The following is a 25,291-nucleotide window of genomic DNA, read 5'->3' as shown; positions in this document are numbered from 1 at the left end:
ATCCAGTCTTGTAGATCAGGTCCTGCCTTACTAACACAACTGCCACCCATCCTCCCTCATTAACATCATAGAGACAGGTTTACAACATACAGGAAAATCACACAGTACCAGGAATCATGGCCTAGCCAAATTGATACACACATTTTTTGGGGGACATAATTCAAACCATGACATTCCACCCTTTGACCCCCCAAAAATCACATCCTTGCAACATAGAAAACATATTCACTCCATCATATCATAGCAAAAGTCTTAACTCCAAGTCCAAAATCCAAAAATTCCTCTCATCTGTGAAATCTAGAATCTAAGTTATCTGCTTCCAAAGGTACAATGGCAGAACAGGCATAAGCTAGACATTTCCATTACAAATGGGAGAAATTGCAGGGAAAGAAGGCATAACAGGCTCCAAGCAAGTTAGCAGAACACATTACATTAGCCCTCAAGCTTTGAAAATAATCCTCTGTTCTCTGAGACAATTTACACAATGGCCCTGCCCTCCAGACTCTAAGTATTGGCCACAGTCTCTGGCTTTTGAGTGGAGGCTGGCTTTTGAGTGGAGCCCTGGGCTTCAGCTCCGCCTTCTAGGCCCACTGGGACAGCAACTCTGCTCCCTTGGCTTTAGGCGCACCATTCTCCTAGTCCATCAGAGTGATGACTCCACCCTTAGAAACACCAGAGGCCATGGCTCCACCCTTTGAAACCCCTGAGGTCATGGCCATACCTTTTGAGGCTGAAGCATCTTGGCTTCTTGTGTCCCCAGTCTCTTCAGCTTCTGCGTCCTATGGCCTCTCGGCCCTTGGGCCTCATGCCCGCATCGTCCCTGCTGGGGCAAGTGTTCCAAAGCCCTGTAGCTCCACTGGTAAGTGCCTGGAGGCACCCCACTCCTCCAGGAAGCCTTCTGCGCACAGGCACTCAGCTCTCTCTCTCCGTGGGTCGGCAAGCCTAGCTCACCGATATGTGCCCAGAGGCACCCCACTCCTCCAGGAAGCCTTCTGCGCACAGGCACTCAGCTCTCTCTCTCCGTGGGTCGGCAAGCCTAGCTCACCGATATGTGCCCAGAGGCACCCCACTCCTCCAGGAAGCCTTCTGCGCACAGGCATTCAGCTCTCTCGCTCCGTGGGTCGGCTCCAGCACGATCCTTCACTGGTCTCCTTGTTCTGCTGCTGCAGGTTCTCTGCTGCTGCAGGTTCTCTGTCACTGTCTCACGTCTATCCATTCACAGTTTTAAAACCGCTTCCACATTTTAGGTATCTGTTAGAGCAGCACCCCACTCTCTTGGTACCAAATTCTGTCTTAGTCATCTAGTGCTGCCAAGACAGAAATACCACAAGTGGATGGTTTTAACAGAGATGAATTTATTTCCTCACAGTCAAAGTAGGCTAAAAGTCCAAATTCAGGGTGTCAGCCCCAGGGGAAGGCTTTTTCTTTCTGTTGGCCTTCTTCTCTTCTGTGTTCCCCTGGACTAGGAGCTTCTCTGCACAGGGACCCCAGTCCAAAGGAAGTGCTCTGCTCCTGGCACTGCTTTCTTGATGGTATGAGGTCCCTCTCTCTATATATTTTTATATGCTTTATTGGTTTTGCTTCTGTAGAGAACCCAGCCTAAGACAAGGCCCTACATGGTCTGCCCTGTTGACCCCCCTGACTTCATCTCTTACCACTCTGGCCACATTTACTTCATGCTACACCAACTTGTTGCTGTCGAGGGCCTTTGCACTTGTAGTTATCTCTGCCTAGAATGCTCTTCCCCCAGGTCTTCTATAGCTCACTCCTGCTCATTCAAGTCCTTGCCCAGTGGTACCTCCTCAGATAGGCCTTCCTGACCACCCCATTGAAAAACAAAAGCCCGAGGCTCTCTCCACTTCCTTACCTGGAATTATTTTTTTCTTCAGAGCACTTATCACCTCTTGCTATTATATCATTGTTTTGTGTGTGTATTCATTTATTATTTGTCTCTCCCACTAGAATGTGAGTTCCATGAGGGCAGGGACTTTGTCTGCTTTACTCATGCTGAAGTCCAAGGGCCTAAAACAGTGCTTGGCACATAGTAGGAGCTGTGCTGTTAACACCTGTTGCACAGATGTGTTCTCGTAGTTTACATACTTGGGGGTTCCCACTAGGACATAAACTTCTCGAAGCCAAGGCTGTGTTTTATTAAGCACTTCCATCTACCTAAGGTTGTATGGAATTGAAACATACCATAGTGGCAGCAGAGTTTTCTAGAAAAAGTAGGCATAAATGTTATGTTTTGGGCCCGACTTCCTTGAGAGCCATGCACTGGGCAGTAATGGGTAGGAGAGAGGAGCTGGGACAAGGCTTGGCCATAGGTTCAGGCTTCTTGAAGGGTGGGGCCCAGAAACTAAAGAATTCTGGCTACTGTGGACTTGGAGTGAGAACCTCTAAGAAGACCGTTTCTGGGAGATGTCTAGCATACTAGTTCATTGCATAACCTTTGCAGTCAGGCAAACCCAGTTCATATCCAAGCTCTTGTATTTTCTAGCTGTGTAACCTGGAAGAAGTTATTTAGCTTTCTCCAACCTTAGATTTCTTATCTGTAGAATGAGAATAATATTAGAATCTACTTCCCAGAATTTAATTGAGATCATTCATGCAAAGCTCCCAGCACACAGCAAGCACTTATTGATGATTGTTATGCAGCTGGTGCTGATTCCTTGAGCCTCAGTTTCCTCTTCTGATGAATGGGGATAATGATTCCTGCCTATTGACCTTGTTGGGGTTGTTTTTGAAGATCTAACAACTTAATAAATTGGAATGTGCTCTGAAGAGGAACAAATGCAGGAGAAGTATGGGAGGTTGTTATAATTTGACCTTCTTTTTTAAGGACATTAGGCTCCCTGCGGACTCTGAATTCTGCAGGCTCACGAGAACCTGGGCTTTGCTGCTGAGGTTCAGTTCCCCCCACCTGCAGCCTAATTTGGATGTGAGTGGTGGCTATCCCCTCTCTAGACACCCTGGACAGCTGTCTGTGGTGGCTGCAGGATGCCCAGCTGCCGCCAGGCCGTACAGGATCCCGGAGGATGAGGGCAAGTCAGAGGTAAGACTGGACAAGAAATCACGGTAGCCTGTGCTACTCCTGTTCCTGCTGAGTGGTTTGACGGCAAGTGGCATATCCTCTTCTGTTTCAGTAGACCAATCTACTTAGTTATCTTTTTGTTGAGGCTGAACTTCAAGAAGCTTTTCAGGAGCAAGAAAGCTGGGCTAAGCCTGGTAGAGCTCTGTGCAGGGTGGGTGTTCACCCTGTGCTGGGAACTCCAGGTTCTGCTTGGCGTGACTTCTTCGGGGCCAAAAGACAGAGACTGTGTTGGGGAGAACAAAAGACAACTTAATTGGTTGGCCAAGCAAAGAGACAGTCAGGGTTGCATGCCATCCAAGATTGCCTCACAGGCAGCTTGTTGAGGCTGGTTTACATAGGCAGGAGCAGTTTCAAAATACAATATGCCGGGTGCACAGGCACAGAGCGTTGTAGAATGAGTAAGCGTTTTATAAGGCCCAGGTTCCATTCCCTGTGCAGGAGGAAATTAGCCATTTTTGTTCATTAGCATGTTAGCTCTCCATCCAGGGGCAGAGAATTTACCATGCAGGAGGCAATTAATGAGTTAAAGAATCCTCTGGAATACCAGATTGAGGGCAGGACCTGTTTCAGCCGATTCCGGCTAGCCGGTGGCTGTTTCTTTTCAAGAAAGTTCTGAGGAGAAAAACAACTTCAGGGAATTGGCTGGGTGAGGACTGTCCTGAGGAGACAACATTTTTAAGAAAATGGCTCTAGCCCTGTCTTAACCCTGCTTCTCTCGATGCTGAAAGTTAGTTTCTTTTGGTGAAAACTAGGTTCAGGCTAAAGTTAGTTAATTTAGGTTAAGCATTCTCTCCAGACAGCAACCTGGTATACAGAATTGTAACCTGGGTTTGGAGCTAGCCTCAACTGGATTTGAACCACCTCTTCTCCCATCTACATACCATGCCTGTCCTAGGAGTATTTTGCAACCTAAGTTAGTACCCAGAAGTCCCTTTTTAAATGCCTATCCCTCAGGAAGAAGGAATGCATTACATGTCTAATACATCAGTAGAAATAAGTTGATCTAAGAGTTTCTTCCTAGAAACCCGGATACCTGGGGGAAGGGATGGAAAAGAGGGAGATGAGGGCTACCATGATGTCCTCAGCCCCATACTTCCCAAATATTCCTACACATTTATTGAACATTTCTCTGGTGCCAGGTACTTTTTATATACAACCTCACTTAATCCTCACAAAATTCATTCAAGGAAGATATTCTTGTCAGCTTGTAACAGTTGAGGAGACTTTCCTGTTCCTCCTTAAGACCAGCAGGGCCTATCTTCAATCCCGGGATTTCCCTGTATGTGTTAGGCATTTGTTCATTAATTAACTTATTCAACACATTAATTGTGCAAACACAATATGCTAGGCAAGTGAATACAATTAGACCTGGTTTCTGCCCTTGGTGGCAGGTGTTAATCAAATACACACATAAACATACATAAAATTATGCCTGTGGAAAGGAGGTGCTGAGTTAGAAGGAACAGGAGAATTTGCTGGAATATGAGGAGTGCGCAGGAGGTAACTCAGTCAGGGGTATGGAGGCAGTGGCTGGAGCTCAGAGAACCAGGAAGAGCATGGTGCAAGATAAGGCTGGCCTGGTGTCAGGGACTAGACCATGCATGTGCCGTGGGCCATGCTAAAGCATTTGGTCTTTATCTCGGGGACAGTGGGAAGCTTTTGAACTGCTTTAAGCAGAAGATGATGTCATGACATGTGCCAGATGAGAGGGGACCAGAATGGTTGCAGTTGTCCAGGGAGAGTGGGTGGTGCCTTGGGCTAGAACCATGGCACGGAGATGGTGGCGAGCAGATGGCTTCAAGAGAAATTTAGAAGGTAACACAGGCCACTCTTGGGGTGGACTGCTGGTATGAGGGAACACCTGGGCAGCATGGGCTCCATGGGTGTGTGGCCTGTGTAGTCACAGAGGGCCCCATGCTTCGTTTAATGTTCTTTTGTTAATGGCTTGAAAATTCTTAATAATTTTTGAACAAGGGGCCCAGCATTTTCATTTTGCACTGGGCCTGCAAATTATGTCTCCAATCCTGCTCTGGGATGGAACTGGGGATCTCAGGCCCTCCTGTTGTAGGCTGTCTCTGAACCAGCTAATCAGGAGCAAGTGGCCCAGGTCCAAGCCCCAGAGGGTACATTGATCCAGAGACACGGTCCTGGGAATGGGCTAGCACTTCAGGAAATGCTCACTGGCTCACACCCAGCAGCCATAGGGGCCAGGAGCTAGGAACCAGGGGAAACCAGGCCAGTCACAGTCCCTTTGGGACCTCACTTTTAGTCTCTGAAAAACACAGCGATTGTAATAAATGATTTATGGAGTTCTTTCCGATCCCAACATTTAATGCCTTTATGATTCTCTTGCTGTCTTTGTTCCAGTTTCCCATGGCCTCTCCTTGCTGTGCTAGGCCCCTTAGGAGTACAGGCTTGGAGTGACTTGAGTAACACCCTTGCTGGTCGTCTGTCATTGTGCCTGATTTTCCACTATTACAGAGAAAGTACCAAGAGGCCTCTGGTTAAAATATAAATACGTTTGAGAGAAGTGACATTTGTGGCTATTTTCAGCTAAAATTTTAGTGGTGTGATCTTCACTGGGGGTAGGGAGGAGGCTCGTTAAAGGAGACCAAACATCAACAGCACTGGGGTGGGCTGGAAGCCCTGTGGACTGCAGGGACTGTTTTTGCTGGCCTAGAAGACTTTCTGACTCTCTCTTTCCAGAAGTTGCATTGTGTTTCCACTGGCCCTGCAGTTTGCAGAGGTTTCTGTTCTCATTTTGAAGCTATTTTCTCAGGACTTCATATTTTGTTTACAACTGTGCTGTTTCTGTAGGACCAACACCCTTGGCTCCTAATCTGGGATATTGGGCAATGAGGTTGGGGTGTTGTAAAAATGGCGTGGGGGTGCTGTCTGACCTCCTCTAACTTCACAAGAGGGAAGCAGAATCAAGGTCAACATCCCAAGACTAATAAGAGGTGGAGGTCAGACATGCCTCTCCTTTCCGCCATCTTTACCAATTCCTGACACCAACCTTCCCTCCCACGGCACTCTCTTCTTCTCTGCTGGGTTCAGTAATTCATTGCAATGGCTGCACAGAACTCACAGACTATACTCACAGTTATGGGGTTTATTAAGGAAGTAACAGGTTACAATTCAGGCTCAGCAACACTCAAGAATACAGTTCTTCCATAAGGACAGCCTCTTCCCAGCCGTGCTCACAAGCTTGCCTCTCCCTGTCCCTCAGTCTCTGCCCAAAGAACTCAGCTTTCTCTCTCCTTGGGCCAGGAAGCCCAATGCGCCGTCTCCTGTGGATCTCTCCTTCCGGTCTCTCCTTCCTTGGTAGTGGTGGGCTCTTTTCTTTCCCTCGCCTCTGAGATGGCTCACCTCAAACCCAGGGGATGGCAAAACTGACCAATCTCTTTGGTGGGCCACAATGACCATACCCGCATAGTCCCACCCAATCACTTAGGTGGGAGTTACAAAACCATGGTTAGAAAGGCCACAGGAAAGAGATCCGTGGCACTGCAGATGTGACGGATGGAGGGGGTGGCAGGCCCTTAGGGAAAACTCTAGCTGAAATGGTTCTCTAGTGCTCCTGTAATAGGCTCCTGGTTTACTCACAGGGTGACTGAGAAGGTAACCTTGGGCTTTTATTTGCTTGGGACTCAGAGGACAAACTCCAGCTTGTTCTCAGGCCTGAACATTGATTCCTAATCTGTGGTCCCCAGTCTCTCGGGCATTCTAGCAGGCAGCAATTACATAGTGTTGTTGTTAGTTGCCGTTGAGCTGCTCACTACTCATGGTGACCCCGTGCACAATGGAATCAGACCATTGTGATCCACAGGGTTTTCACTGGCTGGTTTTCAGAAGTAGATCTCCAGGTCTTTCTTCCCAGTCTGTGTTAGTTTGGAAGATCTGCTGAAACCTGTTCAGTATCATAGCAACTATTTATTGAATACCCACTATGTCTCAGTCATTATTCTAGTGCTCATTTCATTTAATCATCCTAAGCAATTCAATAACATGGTGTGACAGAGGGAATTTTCCAAAATTGCACAGCAAAATTTTGATCTCACATGTCTCTAGCTCCTTGTCACTCCCCTCAAGAGACAGAGTCTACTTCTCCTTTTCTTAAAAGTGGGCAGGACTTTGCGACTGCCTTGTCCGATACAATATGGCAGAAGTGATACGATCTGACTTCTGAGGCTAGGTCACAAAAGACGCTGTGGCTTCTTCCTGGCTTTTTTGCTCTCTCTCTTGTTCTCTCTAGGGTACTTGCCTTTGGAACCCAACCAACATAGTGTGAGGCAGCCTAGGAACACATATGTAGGCATTCTGGCCCATAGCCCCAGCTAAGACCCCAACCAGCAGCCAGAATCAACTACCAGACATGTGAGTGATCAAGCCTTTAGAAGGCATAGATGATTCCAGCCCCTAGTCTTCCGAGTTGCTCCTGCTGACAGTGAATGGAGCAGAGATGAGCTGTCCCTGCCAAGCCCTCCCAACTTGTAGATTCATGAGAAAATAAACGTTGTTTTAAAATACTTGTTACCCTGCCATAGTAACAGGAACACTTGACTAAAATTATCCCCATTTGTTAGTTATTTGCGCACAGAGAAGTTGGGGATAGCACCTGAAGTAATACCATTAGTGTATGGCAGCACTGAGAAGCTTGCAGGAGCCAACTGCTGATTCCTCTTTTGCTGTCCTTGAACTTCAAGGGATTGCCAAAGGCAGGAATAAGGAGGTCTTTAGGAGAACTAGGGAGCCCTGATGGCCCAGTGGGTAAGAGCTACGGCTGCTAGCCAGACTGTTGGCAGCTTGAATCCACCAGCCGCTCCTTGGAAATCCTATAGAGCAGTTCTACTCTGTCCTGTAGGGTCGCTTTGAGTTGGAATCGACTCGATGGCAATGGGTTTAGGAGGACTAGGGTTTTAGGAATCATTCATTTTGGAGAGAGTAGAGGGAATGTCCACTCTCTAGCACCCTGTTCCAAAGTTCCAGAAAGTACAATTTTCAGGGAAAGAGCAATAAGCTAGGAGGGAGTCTGAGTTTTTGTCTGACACCAATTAGCTGGGTAATCTTAGGCAAATTACTTCATGTCTTTTGAGTCTCAGTTTCTCCATCTGTAAAGTGGGCAGGGTATGGGATTTGGTAGCTAGGGAGATGAGCAAGGAAGGACATTCCCATTAGGGAAACGGGCTGAGCACAGGCACCAAGGTGGAATACACAAGGAATGTTGGGGGAGACGCACCCATGGAGCCAAGAGTTGGAGCAGGGAGGAGCGTGGGGAGGGAAAAGGAGGCAGATCCTAGTGGGCTCAGAAGGGGCTGAGGAGTAGAATTAAGAAGAGTCTACTAAGGACTGCCACCACCACCCGTCTGTGAGTTGCTTGCACTGTAGTGGATTTTGTGTTGCTGTGATGCTGGAAGCTATGCCACTGGTATTCAAATACCAGCAGGTTCACCCATGGTGGACAGGTTTCAGCAGAGCTTCCATACTAAGACAGGGTAGGAAGAAAGGCTGGTGATCTATTTCTGAAAATCAGCCAATGAAAACCCTATGGATCACAACAGAATGTTGTCCTATATGGTGCTGAAAGGTAAGTCCCCTAAGTTGGAAGACACTCAAAATGCACAGTGCCTACGCCAATGGATTTGAGCATACCAATGATTGTGAAGATGGTCCAGGACCAGGCAAAGATTCATTCTGTTGTACAGGGGGTTGCCATGAGTCGGAGCCAAGGGCAACTAACAACAACAACTGAAGACTGGACTTTTGGTTTATGTGTCATACTGGAGAGACCACTAGGTTAGGGGAGGGGCTTAATCAGCAACACTGACACTGGCGTTCTGGTCCCGGGTCAGCCTCTGTTTCACTGGGTGATATAGAACAAGCCCTTTCTCCTTTCTGCACCTCAGATTTGTCACATGTGAAATAGAGATGTCTGTCTGTATTTCTCGTAGTCCTAATGCTCTAGAATCCTGGGGTCCCTGCCCTCCAGGTTGTGTTTTCAAGGTGTGCCTTGATCCCTTGGGGATGCTGGGTCAGTTCTTGAATGGTGTGCATTCAGGGAAGAGCTCCTACATGTGTGCTTGTCCCAAGAACACAGGTCACGGAGTCCTTGGCTGTTCTGTCCTTGGCGCACCTGTCTTGTGCGGACATGTCACTTGAGCTTGGCATCTTTAAGAAACTGTTTATGAAGTCTGACAAGCACCTTGTAAGTGGACAGGAAACACCATGTGCTTGGCATCCACGGGAAGAGCTGGCATAAGAAAGCAGCAGTTCTCTTCACAGCCTTCAGAGGTGAGGGTTCTGCTCACACTGGAGAGTGGGCCCCATCTTTTACAGATGCGAAGACACCTCCAGACAGGCTCTCCATCCCCAAGTAGCAAGGTTGTGTCTGTAAACCCTGCAGCCAGAGCTGGCTGAGAACTCTCTGGAACACTTAAAAGGAATGCTGCAAACTTCCTCAACACCTCTGGGGGGAGGACACTTTCCACAGCTAAGGCAGATGGGCAAGTGAAGGCTGGACATGCCCACGTCGTTCTATGATGAAGATTTTTGGAAATAGTTTCTCTTTTCAAATCACAAAAATGATCCATATTCACTGTGAAAAAATCAGAAAATATGGATAATAAAAAATGTAAATCAACAATAGCCCCACCACCCAGTTATAGCTGCTAATTTGTTTGTACATATCCTTTTCAGACTGTCCTCCGTGTATATGGATTTACAAAGATATATAGATATCATTCTATATATTTTGTTCTGTAGCCTTATTCTTTCTCTCTCTTTCTCTCTTTCACACACATCACCTTTCTGTGTCAATTAACACAGTTCCAACCTGTCATTTTTAACCTCTATATAGTTTGTGTGTGTGTGTGTGTGTGTGTGTGTACTTTAGGTGAAAGTTTACACAGCAGATTAGTTTCTCATTCAAAGATTTATACACAAATTGTTTCATGACATTGGTTGCAATCCCCACAATGTGTTAGCGCTCTCCTTTCTACCCTGGGTTCCTCATTTCCATTCATCCAGTTTTCCTGTCCCTTCCTGCCCATTTGGTCTCTTATACTTGATTGATCTGAGAAGCACATTCCTCATGTGTGTTATTGTTTGTTTTATAACCCTGGTGGCACAGCGGTTAAGAGCTTAGCTGCTAACCAAAAGGTTGGCAGTTCGAATCCACCAGCCACTCCTTGGAAACCTATGGGGCAGTTCTACTCTATAGGACAGAGTAGAACTTTCGGAATCCACTCGACCACAACGGGTCTAGGACTATCTCATTTTTGGCTGAAAAGTGAACTTTGGGAGTGGCTTCAGTTCTGAGTTAGAAGAGAGTCTGGGGGCCATAGTCTTGGAGGTTCCTCCAGTCTTTGTCAGACCAATAAATCTGTTTTTTTTGTCAATTTGAATTTTGTTCTACATTTTTCTCTTGCTTTGTCTTGGACCCTCTATTGTGATCCCTGTCAGAGGGGTCGGTGGTGGTAGCCAGACACCATCTAGTTCTTCTGGGCTCAGGAAGTTGTGGTTCACGTGGTCCATTAGTCCTTTGAACTAATATTTTCCTTGTGTCTTTGGTTTTCTTCATTCTCCTTTGCCCCAGAGGGGATGAGACCAATAGATGTATCTTATATATTCGCTCACAAGCTTTTAAGACCCCAGACGCTACTCACCAAAGTAGGATGTAGAATATTTTCTTTAAGAACTATGTTATGCCAAATGACCTAGATGTCCCCAAAGACCATGGTCTCACCTGGGATCTTGTTAAAATGTAGATTCTGATTCAGTATATCTGGGGTGGAAATGCAAATTCTCAGCGGCGAACTCGTTAGAAATGTGAATTCTCAACAGGGGTTGGAATCTGCTTGTAAGTTATTTGTACTGTTGTTGTAGGGTTGTATATGCTATAGTATATACTGCTCTTGCCTCTTTTTGTGTGTATGTTTCTCTGTCTTCCTTTGCCTTGGTCAAGTTGTGCTGACTTCCCTAGTATTGTGTACTGTCTTACCCTTTACCAAAGTTAACACTTGTCTACTAGTTAGTGATTTCCCCTCCCCACTCCTCCCCTCCCTCATAACCATCAAAGATTGTTTCTTTCTGTGTGTAAACCTTTTCTTGAGTTTTTATAATAGTGGTCTCATACAGTAGTTGTCCTTTTGTGATTGACTTATTTCACTCAGCATAATGCCCTCCAGATTCATCCATGCTGTGAGATATTTTGCAGATTCATCATTGTTCTTTATCGTTGCATAGTATTCCATAGTGTGTACTGTACCATGATTTGTTTATCCATTCATTTCTTGATGGGCACTTAGGTTGTTTCCATCTTTTTTCTATTGTAAATAATGCTGCAATGAACATGGGTGTGCATGTCTACTTGTGTGACAGCTCTTATTTCTCTAGGAGTGGGATTGCTGGATCATATGGTATTTCTATTTCTAGTTTTTTAAGGAGGCGCCGTATCATTTTCCATAGTGGTTGTACCATTTTACATTCCCACCAGCAGTGTATGAGAGTTCCAATCTCTCCACAACCTCTACAGCATTTATTGTTTTCTGAAATTTTGATCAGTGCCATTCTTGCAGGAGTGAGATGGTATCTCATTGTGGTTTTGATTTGCATCTCTCTAATGGCTAATGATCGAGAGCATCTTTTCATATATTTATTGGCCACCTGAATGTCTTCTTTGGGGAAGTGTCTGTTCATGCCATTTGCCCATTTTGTGATTGGGTAGCTTGTTTTTTTTTATTTTTGCGTTGTTGAAGTTTTCTGTATATTTTAGAGATTAATCCTTTATCAGACATGTCATCAAAGATTTTTTTCCCAGTCTGTAGGTTCTCTGTTTACTCTCTTGAGAAAGTCTTTTGATGAGCATAAGTGTTTAATTTTTAGGAGATCCCAGTTATCTAGTTTATCTTCTGGAGTTTGTGCATTTTTAGTTATGCTTGATATTCTACTTATGCCATAAGTTAGGACCCCTAACATTGTCCCTATGTTTTCTTTCATGAACTTTATAGTTTTAGGTTTTACAGTTAAGTCTTTGATCCATTTTGAGTTAGTTTTATGTACTGGGTGAGGTGTGGATCCTGTTTCATTTTTTTTGCAACTGGATATCCAATTTTGCCAGCACCTTTTGTTGAAGAGACTATCTCTTCCCCCACTTAATGGATTTTGACCCTTTGTTGAAGATCAGTTGTCCATAGGTGGATGGATTTATTTCTGGGCTCTCAATTCTGTTCCATTGGTCTATGTGTCTGTCGATGTACCAGTACCAGGCTGTTTTGACTACTGTAGCTGTATAGTAACCTCTATATAGTTTCTCACTGGATGTACATCATAAACAGTCTTGCTCTACCCCATTTTTCACTATTATCAGCAAAGTTTGGATGAACATTTGCATCCTTATCTCTTTGCATTTTTGCCTAATTATTTCCTTAATTCATTAGAGGGGTAACAGCTGGGATTAAAAGTATGAAGGCTTTTGATGTGTATTATCAAATTCTTTTCTAAGGCAGCTATCCCAAAATTCAGTGTTTGAGAGCATTAGATTCCCCCAAGCTATTTTCTTTTTTCATTTTCACCAGTGTGGTAGGTGGAAAATCATACATCAGTTGTGTAAAACTCACTCTCTTGACAGAGTGCTTTAGCCTCTCCAGTACAGTCCATGCTCATTCATTCTATTAGTAATTATTGAGCACCTACTATGTGTTTGGGCTGTGGTTGGTATTGGGGACACTTGATCAGTCTGTTTTGCTGCCTTTGCTGTATGTGTTTTGTTGCCCCAGACTTAGAGAATTATGGAGAGTTGGAGCTGCAAGGAACCTTCGAGACTGTCCAACACTTTCATTTTAAAGAGGGAAAACTGAGGCCCAGAGAGGCAGGTGACGTGTCCAAGGTCACACAGGGCAGGACGTTCATGGTGGAATTGTTGCTCTGAAGACAGGGATTCCGGTCTTTCTATTTGCTGGATCCTCTTCCCCAACTCAAGAGTGCTGGCTGCTTGAAGTCGACGCTGAAATAATAATAATGCAGCCTCTCTGTGCTGTGATTCAGGGTAACCCCACTGGGAACACAGTAGGTGCTTAGAAATTGTATATTGGATGAGTATGTTTGCATAACTGATCAGAGAAAATGTGCTCAATATCCCAAGAAGAAAGACAGACAGACTTCTGTTGGATGCCCATCTGGAAAGAAATGCCTTTTCTTTTTTTTTGATGAGAAAGAAAAATGAGTGGGCTGTTGGAATTTGTGGAGGAGGAGAGATGGGGCTGCCTGGGGCTTGAGACAACGTTTGTTTTTGGAGCAATCAGGTCCCTGGAATTTCCCTGAGGTTCCTTCATCCTCCTGAGATGGGCTGATAGAAACGGGCAGAGGGGGCTAATGTGAGAAGAGAGCTTTGTTTTCTCTGAGTGTTCCTGTATTAAAAACCCAGAACAACCTCTCAAAAAATTCCAGGGTCTGTCTCAACTCATCTCTTTTATTCTCTTTCCTCATTCCACCCCTCCGTTTCTCTCCACTTCACCGAAAAGTCTCTGTAGCTTTTCTTTATGGAACATTCTCAATGCTGCACAGGCCTTGTAGGACACAAGAGGCAGCTGGGTCAGTAGGAGGACCCGAGCTTCAGTCTGGCTTCACTTCTTTTCTTTCCTTTTTTTTGTATTTATCACCGGTATATTTTGTTTTTTCTAAAATTAAATATTACGTTTAGGGAATTAAGAGGATTGGTGGACTCTTTTTTTTTTTTTTTTTTGCGTTTAAAAAAATTATGCACATATACAGTGACGCGGAAAGCCTGCTGGTTTAGTGGTTAAGAGCTCGGCTGCTAACCAAAAGGTTGGCAGTTCGAATCTACCAGGTGATCCTTGGAAACTTTATGGGGCAGTTTCTGCTCTGTTCTATAGGGTCACTATGAGTCGGAATCAACTTGACAGCAACGGGTTTGGTTTGGTTTTTTATACAGCGACACCTGTGAGAGCAGAACTCAACGAGACTGCTTTGTTTTTCCTGGTCTCGCAAGTTTTTCACCTTAGACAGCGTGCAGTCTGACCACTTTTCTGTTGCTCCCTATTAGTGGAAAATATTTGAGTTTTCCTTCTCTGACAGGTTTCCACCTTACACAGGTTCCTGCTTTCACAGGTTTTATTGTATATATAAAAAATCGTTTGCCATTTCAACATTCTTCATGTGTACAATTCAGTGACATTAGTTATGTTCATTTGTTGTTCAATCATCACCATTATCCGTTTCCAAATTTACCCATCACCCGTTTCCAAGTTTACCCATCACCCTTAACAGAAGCTCAGTGAAACCTGACTTCATTTCTGGCCACAGTGGGACCTTGGGAAAGTCATCTGTCCTTGCTGTGTGGCCCCTGTACTACCCTGATTCCAGCTAGCATTTCCTCCTTGCTGGATGGCTGTAACAGCCTCGTAACTGGTTTGCCTGCTGCCAGTTGCCCCATTCCAATGCATGCCCCATGCTAACCCAGAGGCGCTTCCTGGTCACATCACTCCTTCACTTAAAACACCTCAAAGCTTGAGGGGCAGGGAGTTTAAGTCAATGGGAGTGAAACAACTAGAACAGAAATATGAGAATGTTGACACAATATGAAGAATGTAACCAGTGTCCTTGATAATTATGTCTAGAAACTATTGAATGGGAGCAAGTTTTCCTGTGTATATTTTCACTAAAAATAAAAACAAAACAAAAAAAACCATTTCAAATCTTCCCTGTGCTCTTGGAATAAAGGGAAAAGTTGCTTACCACGGCCGACATCTCCAGGCTCACCCAGCCCCACTGGCCCTCTTCAACCAGCGATGTGACCTTGGACAAGCCCCTTCCTCTCTCTGAACCTGTTTCCTCATCTGTAAAATGTGGTTGTTGTTAAGTTACCGTCGAGTCAACTCTGATTCATGGCAACCTTACGTATAATAGAACGAGATGTTGCCCAATCTTGTACCATCTTCACAATCGTTGGTACGTTTGAGTTCAATCTGTAAAGTAGAGATCATCATAACCCCAATCATTCTGCTTGTGATGAGGATAAGAACAACTTTTAAATTATACTGTACTCCTTTAGACCATACTTCTCCAAAAGAAGTAAAAAATTCCAAAGATCCTGATTCTCAATAAACCTTTTCTTCTGCAAAAGAAGGGCCTGCTTTTATTCCAAGCTCTTTTATTCCTGAAGAATGCTTTTTTCTCTCTAGTTACATCCTGTTGTGTTTAACCTAGGCCAACAGTGCCTACAAATGGAGAATGCATTTATTTAAGCCAATTCATTAGTAGGATTGTGTTGTCACATCCATTGTCAATTGACAACATGCTTGTGGAATTAAAAGACTTGGGTCTTATCTCTGTCATCACTTCCTCTGGGCGGAATGGCATACATATATGAATAACATACTTTCTCACAAACAGCCTTCCTTCAGCATGATTTCCACAGAAATATTGTTCCAGGAAGTAAGGGTCTGACCCTGGTGATTAACTTTCTAAGGGTTGTTTTTGGGTAATCCATCATTCCATGATGGAGTAAATATATAATGGGCTATGATAAACCAAACCAAATCTGTGGTTCGTTGAGTCAATTCTGAATATAGCGGCCCTATAGGACAGAGTAGAGCTGCCCCACAGGGTTTCCAAGGCTGTAATCTTTAGGCAGACTGCCACATCTTTCTCCCTTGGAGCAGCTGGTGGGTTTGAACTGTTGACCTTTTGGTTAGCAGCTAAGCACTTTAATCATTGATATACGGTTATATGATATATGGGACTGATTCAAGGCACTTACAACTGAATGATGGGGGACATTGGTGGTTCAGTGGTAGAATTTTTGCCTTCTACTCAGGAGACCCGGGTTTGATTCCTGACCAATGCACCTCATGTGCAGCCACCACCCCTCTGTCAGTGGAGGCTTGCATGTTGCTATGTTGCTGAACAGGTTTAAGTGGAGCTTCCAGACTAAGATGAACCAGGAAGAAAGGCCTGGCATTCTACTTCTGAAAATCAGCCAATGAAAACCCTATGGATCACAAATCTCCAATCTGCAACTGATCATGAGGATGGAGCAGGACTGGACAGTATTTCTTTCCACTGTGCATGGGGTCACCATAAGTCGGGGGCCAACTAGGTGGTAGCTAACAACAATAACAACACAACTGAATCAGGGACATAAAACATGTCCACATTGTAAGTGAAGTCTATGGTTGTGTTGCAGAGGTTCAGAAAATGGCCGATTCTCAGTGGGCTGGGCTGGTCAGGCTTAGTACTCTCATCACACCAATAGGTTTGAAGGAGCTGCTTTTCCTTGCCTGGCACAGTGCCTGGCACACACACACACACACACCCATACATAGTTTGTCTAACTGAATTGAAGAGACACATGATTTGATCTGAAAAGATTAGTGAGATGGAGGTTGATTGTAAAGGAAAATATTTTCATGGAGTAGTCCTGGATGGGGGTTGTCAGCAGGAGAAAAAAGTTCAGTTGTAAGACCAATCCTCAACTTTATATGGAACATTAAGAAGCCCTGAATAGCTAAAGCAATACTGAAAGAGAAGAACAAAGTAGGAGGACTCACACTTCCTGATTTTAAAAATACTATACAGCTACAGAAATCAAAACAGCCTGATACTGGTATAACAATAGACACATAGACCAATGGAATAGAATTAAGAGTCCAAAAATCAACCTACACATCTATGGTCAACTGATTTTTGACAAGGGTGCTAAGTCCATTGAATGGGGAAAGGAGTCTCTTCAATAAATAGTGCTGGGAACACATGCAGAAAAATGAAACAGAATACATGCCTCATACCACACACAAAAACAAATTCAAAATAGATCTAAGGACCCAAATGTGCAAACTAAAACCATAAAAATTCTTAGAAGAAAAAGCAGGGGCAACACTGTCAGCCCTAGATTTGAAAAATGGATTATCTAATATAATAACAAAAGCACAAAGAGCAAAGGACAAAATAAATAAATGAGAACCTCATAAAATTAAAAACTTTTGTTCATCAAAAGACTTTACCAAAGAAGTGAAAAGACAAGCTACCAAATGCGAGAATATCTTCAAAAACCACGTCTGCCAAGAAGCTAATAACCAAAATATATATAAAACTTTGACAACTTAACAAAAAAAGACAAACAATCCAATCATAAAATGGGAAAGGACTTGAATAGACATTTCACAAAAGAGGACATTCAAATGGCCCCTAAACACTTGAAAAGATACTCAGCATCGTTAGCCATCAGAGAGATGCAAATCAAAACCACAATGAGATACCATTTCACTCCCACTAGCATGGGTAAGGTTGAAACAACAACAACAGAAAATAACAAATGTTGGTGAGGATGTGGGAATGCAAATGGTACAGTTGTTGTGGAAAACAGTGTGGTGGTTCCTCAAAAAACTAAAAATAGAACTACCATATGATCCAGCAATTTCACTCCTAGGTATATACACAAACGACTTGAAAACAGAGACTCAGAGATTTGTACACCAATGTTCATTACAGCACTATTCACAATAGTCAAAAGGTGGAAACAATCTAAAAGCCCATCAATGGATGAATGGATAAACAAAATGTGGAGCATACATACAATGGAATACTACTCAGCCAGTAGGAGAGATTGGTCTTGATACATGCTACAGTACGGATGGAGCTGGAAGACATTATGCTGAATGAAATAAGTAAATCACAAAAGGACAAATATTGTATGACCTCACTTATGTAAAAAGACAAGACAAACGTATAGAGACCGAAGTTTATTAGTGGTTACCAGGGATGGGAGGGAGGGGGAAAGCGGGGTTAACAGTGATGGAAATATCACATTGATTAAGGGTAGGATTGCACAGCCAATTGTTGTAACTGCTATCAATAAGTTGTATACCTGTAAGAAGTTGAATTGGCAAAAGTGTGATAGATTTTTTTAAAACAACAACAAAGAAAAAGTAGCTGCTGAGGCTGATTACGTACAACCAAAAACCTCATGGATTTGGTTTCTTGTTTGGAGGGTTAGGGTCATGGTTTCACAGGACATCCCAATTAATTGGCCTAATAACATGTTTAACGCCTCTGTTCTACCTCCTAGTTTAATGTGTAGTGCCTAGGGTCTTAGTAGTTTGCAAGTGGCCATCCACGGCACGACAATTGTTCTCTATTCTCCCGGAACGACAGAGGAAGGAGAATCAGGAGTAGGAGGAGGGTATGGAATGTGTGGAGCCCTAGTGGCACAGTGGTTAAGAGCTCGGCTGCTAACCCAAAGGTCGGCAGTTCCAATGCATGAGCCGCTACCTGGGGCAGTTCTATTCTGTCCTATAGGGTCACTATGAGTCGCCTTTTTTTTTTTTTATGGAATGTGTGGCTAATTGTCTCCATGAGCAACTGCCTCCTTTGCCATGAGACCAGAAGAACTGGATGGTGCCTGGCTACCATCACTGAACATTTTGATCAAAGATTCCATAGAAGAATCCTGATCAAAGGGAAAAATGCAGAACAGAATTTCAAACTCTCATGGACTCCAGACTTCCTGAAACCATCGAGGTTGGATGAACCCCTGAAACTATTGCCCAGAGATAATCTTTAAACCTTAAACCCAAAATATCCCCTGAAGTCATCGTAAAACCAAACAACAGTTTAGCTTATCTAGTAAAAAATGCCTTGAACATTATGCTCTTTTAAGAACTATGTATATGGGATCAAATTGACAACAGCAACTCAAAAAATTAGATAGGACACTTAGGGGACAGTGAATTTATGTCAATGGGGGAGGAACAACTCAGAAAAGGAGGGTGAGAATGGTTACACAACTTGAAGAATGTAATCAATGTCACTGTCATGAATTGAGTTGTGTCCCCCAAAAATATCTGCCAACTTGGCTGGGTCATGATTCCCAGTGTTGTATGATTGTGTAATCTGATGTGATGTCTTTATGTGTTGTAAATTCTATCACTGTTATGAGGTTATACTGATGAGGTTGACAAGATTAGTGTCTTAATCCAATCTCTTTCGAGATGTAAAAGACAGAAGCGAGCAGAGACACATGGGAACCTCATACCACCAAGAAAGCAGTGCCGGGAGCAGAGTGCGTCCTTTGGACCAGAGGTTCCTGCACAGAGAAGCTCCCAGACCAAAGGAAGATTGATGACACGGACCTTCCTCCAGAGCTGATGGAGAAAGAGTTTCCCTGGAGCTGACACCCTGAATTTAGGCTTGTAGCCTACTGGACTGTGAGAGAATAAACTTCTCTTTGCAAAGTCCATCCACTCGTGGTATTCCTGTTAGAGCGGCACTAGATGACTAAGACAGTCACTAAATGAATGGTACATGCAGAAACTGTTGAATTGGTGTATATTCTGCTGTGTATATTCTCAACAGCAACAAAATAAATAAAATTACATATTAAAAAAAAGTACAGTTGTATAGGACTTAACTATTTGCACAATATATTAAACCAAAAAACTAAACCCACTGCTGTCGAGCTGATTTTGACTCACAGCAACCCCACAGGGTTTCCAAGGCTGTAAATCTCTGTGGAAGCCAACTGCCACATCTTTCTTCCTCAGAGTTGCTGGGGGTTTCGAACTGCCAACATTTCGGTTAATAGTCGAACGTCTTAACCACTGTACCACCAAGCTTTCTTTGCATATATATTAATTCTTGTTTATTCATACAGCCCCACGAGGTCAGCACTTGGGGAAATTGAGTTTCAAAGAGACTCAATTCAAAAACTTGGCCACACAGGTAGTAGATGATAAAACCCAGACCCCAGCACTTATTGCTCTAAATTCAGAACTCTATCCAATATGAAAACATATTTTTCTCTCTTTCTCCACCCTCTGCGGAACATAGGAATGAAAACATAGGCAGAGAAGTTGTCCAAGATGGTACAGCCTAGAAGGACTGCATGAGTGATAACTCTGAACCAGTAGCATCCTGACCCAAGGCCCTATACTGCCTCATGAGCTTCCCCTGTCATCCCATGTCCCCCGATGCTCCTACATCTGGACAGTAAGAAGGCTAGGAGGCAGGTTTGCAGGCAGCATGAATGCTGCTAAATGTGTTCTCAGCCTCTCTGCCAGGCAGTGTCCCTGACCACTCCTGGAGGCAGACGTCAAGCAGAGACTCAGGGATCATTTGGAAGAGGGAAGTGGTGTTAGGGAGGGAGGGGATTCATGTGTTTACAGCTCCTTTCCACCCTGACTATACAGTGATGCCACCTGGGCTTGGACTGACGTCCAAGTAACTGTCATGAGAACTGGAAAACCCCCATGATGGTAAAACTCAAGACCCAGTTCCCAAAGGCAGGCGTGGGTGCTGACAGGCCGTTCCTTGGGCAGAAGATCGCCCTCAAGTGGCCGGAACCTCCTCCCAAGAGAGCAAAACTGCCCAGGGAGACATTTGTTTATTCCCTCCTTCTTTGCTTCCATCCCTTTCTTCCTTCTACATTCAGTAAATACCTGCTCTGCTGGGTCCTTTTTTTTTTTCCCCCCAGTTACTGTTGAGTTGACTCCAATTCATGGAGACCCCATGTGTGTCAGAGTAGAACAATGGTTGATTTTTCAGAAGTGGACCACCAGGCCTTTCTTCTGAGGTGCCTCTGAACTTGAATCCATAACATTTTCATTGGTGCTTTAACCATTTGCACCACCCAGGGACTTCCCTGCTGTGTCCTATGCCTTTTGAAGTACGTGTATATAAAATACTGGCCCTACCTTCAAGGAGCTCGGTTGCTCAGAAAGAGTGGAAAATTCATAAAACAGTGATTACTAAACACGCCCTTCAATGTCACCACACTGATCCATATCAGCGGCATCTCTTGCCTGAACTGCCAAGTGTCTGCTAACGGCAGCGTCTCCCTCCTTATCTCCCCCAGGGCTACCAGGTTTCTCTCAACAACGCACAGATGTGATTGTGTTGCTCTTTTGATTCCAATCCTGAGAGCCCTGCCTTCCCCACCACTGCCCACCAAACCTCAGTCGTTTTCCACCACCTTTGTGATTCTTGTATTAGCAGACTTTCTCTTTGCTGAAATCAAAAAGGAATGAAATAGAATTGAAAAAGAACAAACTGCTTAACCATATTACTCAGTATTACCCATTGCTGTCGAGTCAATTCTGACTCACACAAACTCTATAGGACAGAGTAGAACTGCCCCACAGGGTTTCCAAGGCTGTAATCTTTACAGAAGCAGACTGCCACATCTTTGTCCCGAAGAGCGGCTGGTGGGTTTTTTTTTTATTGTACTTTAGGTGAAGGTTTACAGAACAAATAGTTTCTCATGAAACAGTAGTACACATATTGTTTTATGACATTGGTTAACAACCCCACGACATGTCAACCCTCTCCCTTCTCGACCTTTTTTTTTTTTGATGAAAATATACATAGCCAAAGATACACCATCGCAAAAATTTCTACATGCACAATTCAGTGACATCGACTGTGCTCTTCCAATTGTGCTGCTATTCTCACTTTAGATGAAGGCTTACAGAACAAAATAGTTTCTCATTAAACAGTTAGTATACATGTTGCCCTATGACAATGGTTAACAACCTCAGTACACATCAACACTGTCCTTACTCAGCCTTGGGTTCCCTATCAGGGTGGTGGGTTTTAACTGCTGATCTCTTGGTTAGCAGCTGAGAGCTTTAACCACTGACCCACCAGAGCTCCTTTATTCAGTATTACTCCATGCTAATTTTATGTCTTGAGTACCATTAAGAAGGTATTCCATCCCATATTTTGGGAAACACTGCTTTACGGAAGAAAATCCAGTCTTCTTTGCATTGCCTTTAAGGTCCTTCATCATCAATAAGTATTTTTAAGTACTTGAATAAACAGTTATTTTTATTTTAAAGATACTTATTTTAAATGTGCCAGGCACCAAGCTATGCATCCCAGCTACACGGAGTTGCCAGTCCCCAAACATGCCATTTATACTCTGTAATGCCCTCTGAAAAGAAGGATCTTAGTTGGAAAATATGGTCTTGGTGATAGAAATGATGCTAAAGATCGCATGATAGAATTTTGCAAGACCAATGACTTCTTCATTGCAAATACCTTTTTTCAACAACATAAATGGTGAATATGCACGTGGACTTCGCTGGATGGAATACACAGGGATCAGATTGACTACATCTGTGGAAAGAGACAATGGAAAAGCTGAATATCATCAGTCAGAACAAGCCCAGGGGCTGCCTATGGAACAGACCATCAATTGCTCATATGCAAGTTCAAGTTGAAGCTGGAGAAAATTAGAACAAGTCCACAAAAGCCAAAGTATGACCTTGAGTATATCCCACCTGAATTTAGAGACCATCTCAAGAATAGATTTGACCCACTGAACACTAATCACCAAAAACCAGACAAGTTGTGGAAGGACATCATACATAAAGAAAGTAAGAGGTAATTAAAAAGACAGGAAAGAAAGAAAAGACCAAAATGGATGTCAGAAGAGGCTTTGAAGCTTGCTCTTAAACATCGAATAGCTAAAATGAAAGGAAGAATGATGAAGTCAAAGCTGCTAACCGAAAGGTCAGTGATTCAAACTCACCAGCTGCTCTGCGGGAGAAAGATGTAGGAGTCTGCTTCCATAAAGATTACAGCCTTGGAAACCCTACAGGGCAGTTCTACTCTATCCTGTGGGATTGCTGTGAGTCGTAATTGACTGGACAGCAATAAGTTTATGAGCATTTACCATTGTCACATGCAAACACTTAAGTGCATTTCTCTCCAGCTAGAAATCTAGGGGGTGGAGCACGTCTTAGTCATTGTTAAGGGTCTTCAAGAGGAGCCCTCAGTAAATAGTGTTTCTCTTCCTCGCCTGGTTTCTGGATGCACTCAATGTCTTAGTTATCTAGTGCTGCTATAACAGAAATACCACAAGTGGATGGTTTTAACAAAGAGAAACTTATTCTCTCACAGTCTAGGAGGCTAGAAGTCTGAATTCAGGGTGCCAGCTCCAGGGGAAGGCTTTCTCTCTCTGTTGGTTCTGGGGGAAGGTCTTTGTCATTGATCTTTCCTTGGTCTAGGAGTTTCTCAGTGAAGGGACCCTGGGTCCAAAGGGTATGCTCTACTTCTGGCACTTCTTGCTTGGTGGTAAGGGGATGCCTCTTCTCTCTGCTTCATTCTCTCTTTTACATCTCAAAAGAAATTGACTCAAGATACAACCTAATCCTGTAGATTGAGTCCTGCCTCATTAACATAATTGCCTTTAATCCTGCCTCATTAACATCATAGAGGTTAGTATTTACAACACATAGGATAATCACATCAGATCACCAAATGCTGGACAACTACACAGTACTGGGAATCATGGCCTAGCCAAGTTGGTATGTATTTTTGGGGGACACAATTCAATCCATAACACTCAGAAACAAAACAAAGGAGAGGGAATGGGGATCAAATTATCACTTTCTTTTTTTTCCAGATGAAGGCTAAATTAGTGGACTTAGCTTTTGCATGAGACAAAATCGTCTTGCTAAGTAAGCCCAGAGTCAGGCAGCATCACCCACCACGCATAGACTTCCTAGGACTGGGCAGGCCTCCCCACAAGGGGAAGAACAGCCTGCTCTTGACGAACTGACCCAGGAAGGCAGCTCTCTTCCAGGAGAAAAGGGGTGGCAGGGCTCTATAGACCAGAGGTGTTTAGGGAAAATCCCTCCTCACCCAACCGTGGAATGAGAAAGAAGTGTTTTACCTCCTAGAATTATGTTCTTAGATAGCAAAGATCACAACACTGAGAAAACCAGAAGGATGGAACCTCAGCCATTAGCTGGCATGATCAGTCCGTCCATTTTACATATGGGGAAGCTGAAGTCCAGGAAGAAGGATCTTGCCCAAAGTCACTTAATCCTTAGCTGAGGATTCTGGTGATTTAAATCTATAACACGTGACACATAATTTTAATTAGGACCAGACAGTGTTTTGTTCTGTTGTACAGAGGGTTGCTATGAGTTGGAACCAACTCGACGGCACCTAACAACAGCATAATATTAATATATGACACAACTCTCAGGGGCAAGAAAAAGACAGATTTTGCCTCTGGCACCTTCTGCACGCTGCTGAACTTCCCAGACCCATCCTGGAAGGATGTTTGCTCAAACAGAACCCTGGAGTCAGAGCCCTGTGAGGGTCTGCCCCACGATGCCTTGGCACAGGGCTATAATTGTGGATTCAGGAAACCAGGTCCTTGGCTAATTCAATTCTCTCTGCATAATTAGAGAAGTGAAATGTCGGGAGGAAATATGCATTTAATACATTTTAAAGAGCCCTGCTCGTTTTTGAATCCTGGCTTTTTTTTTTAATCTGACAATTCTTGGCCACTATAGGGTTGCTATGAGTCAGAATTGACTCGACAACAATGCATTTAATGGGTAGATTAACCCATAAATGATTCTGGAATAGAAAAGGAGCAGAGAAGCTGTCCTTAACATTTCATCTTCCCCAGCATCATTTTGGAGCCCTGGTGGTGCAGTGGTTAAGAGCTACAGCTGTTAAGCAAAAGGTTGGCAGTTCAAATCCACCAGCCACTCCTTGGAAACCCTATGCGGCAGTTCTACTCTGTCCTAGAGGGTTGCTACGAGTCCTAATCGACTCGATGGCAATAGGTGGTTGGCATTATTTCAGATTTTAATTTTGAATCGTGGCAAGGATGTGCAAATGGCTTCAGCCCACAGAGGAGCAAACTCGTTTTAAAATTAAGAAATAGAATTTTTTTTCCTCATCTTCCCCTAAAAGTGCTGAAGAATGAAGACTTCTCACAGTGTGGATTAGAATGGAAGGCATTTCTAATTCCTCATTAAGCAGGAATACAAACAAAAATATTTCAAGGCAAGTTCTTATTTGAATTCGCGGCTAAGTCCACTACATCAAGCTGCTGGTGGGGAAAAAGCACTGACATTAACCTCATGTTTGGGAAATACCAGTTAAATGCTTTTGTAACATCATCACCACCTACTCAGAGGAAAACATCACTACTCAAACTTATTTGCCTGAGAGTCAGGAGCTGCTACACCAAGAAAGGAAGAAACCAGATGCGTTTTTATGAGCTCCTCCCCTTAGCAGTTTTGAACCACCGTGAGCTAAGCATGTTTGTTACCGCTCTGGGGCAAAGGCTGGGCGCGTTAACCACGCTCCGCGGAGGTCAGCCTCGCGCGCCCACTAGCGGACCGGTGTGGTGGCGCAGCTCCAGCTTCCGGCTGCAGA

Source organism: Trichechus manatus, unplaced genomic scaffold, assembly GCF_000243295.1.
Source record: "Trichechus manatus latirostris isolate Lorelei unplaced genomic scaffold, TriManLat1.0 scaffold00001, whole genome shotgun sequence".
Taxonomy (NCBI): domain Eukaryota; kingdom Metazoa; phylum Chordata; class Mammalia; order Sirenia; family Trichechidae; genus Trichechus; species Trichechus manatus.
Note: the sequence above shows the minus strand (reverse complement) of the source record.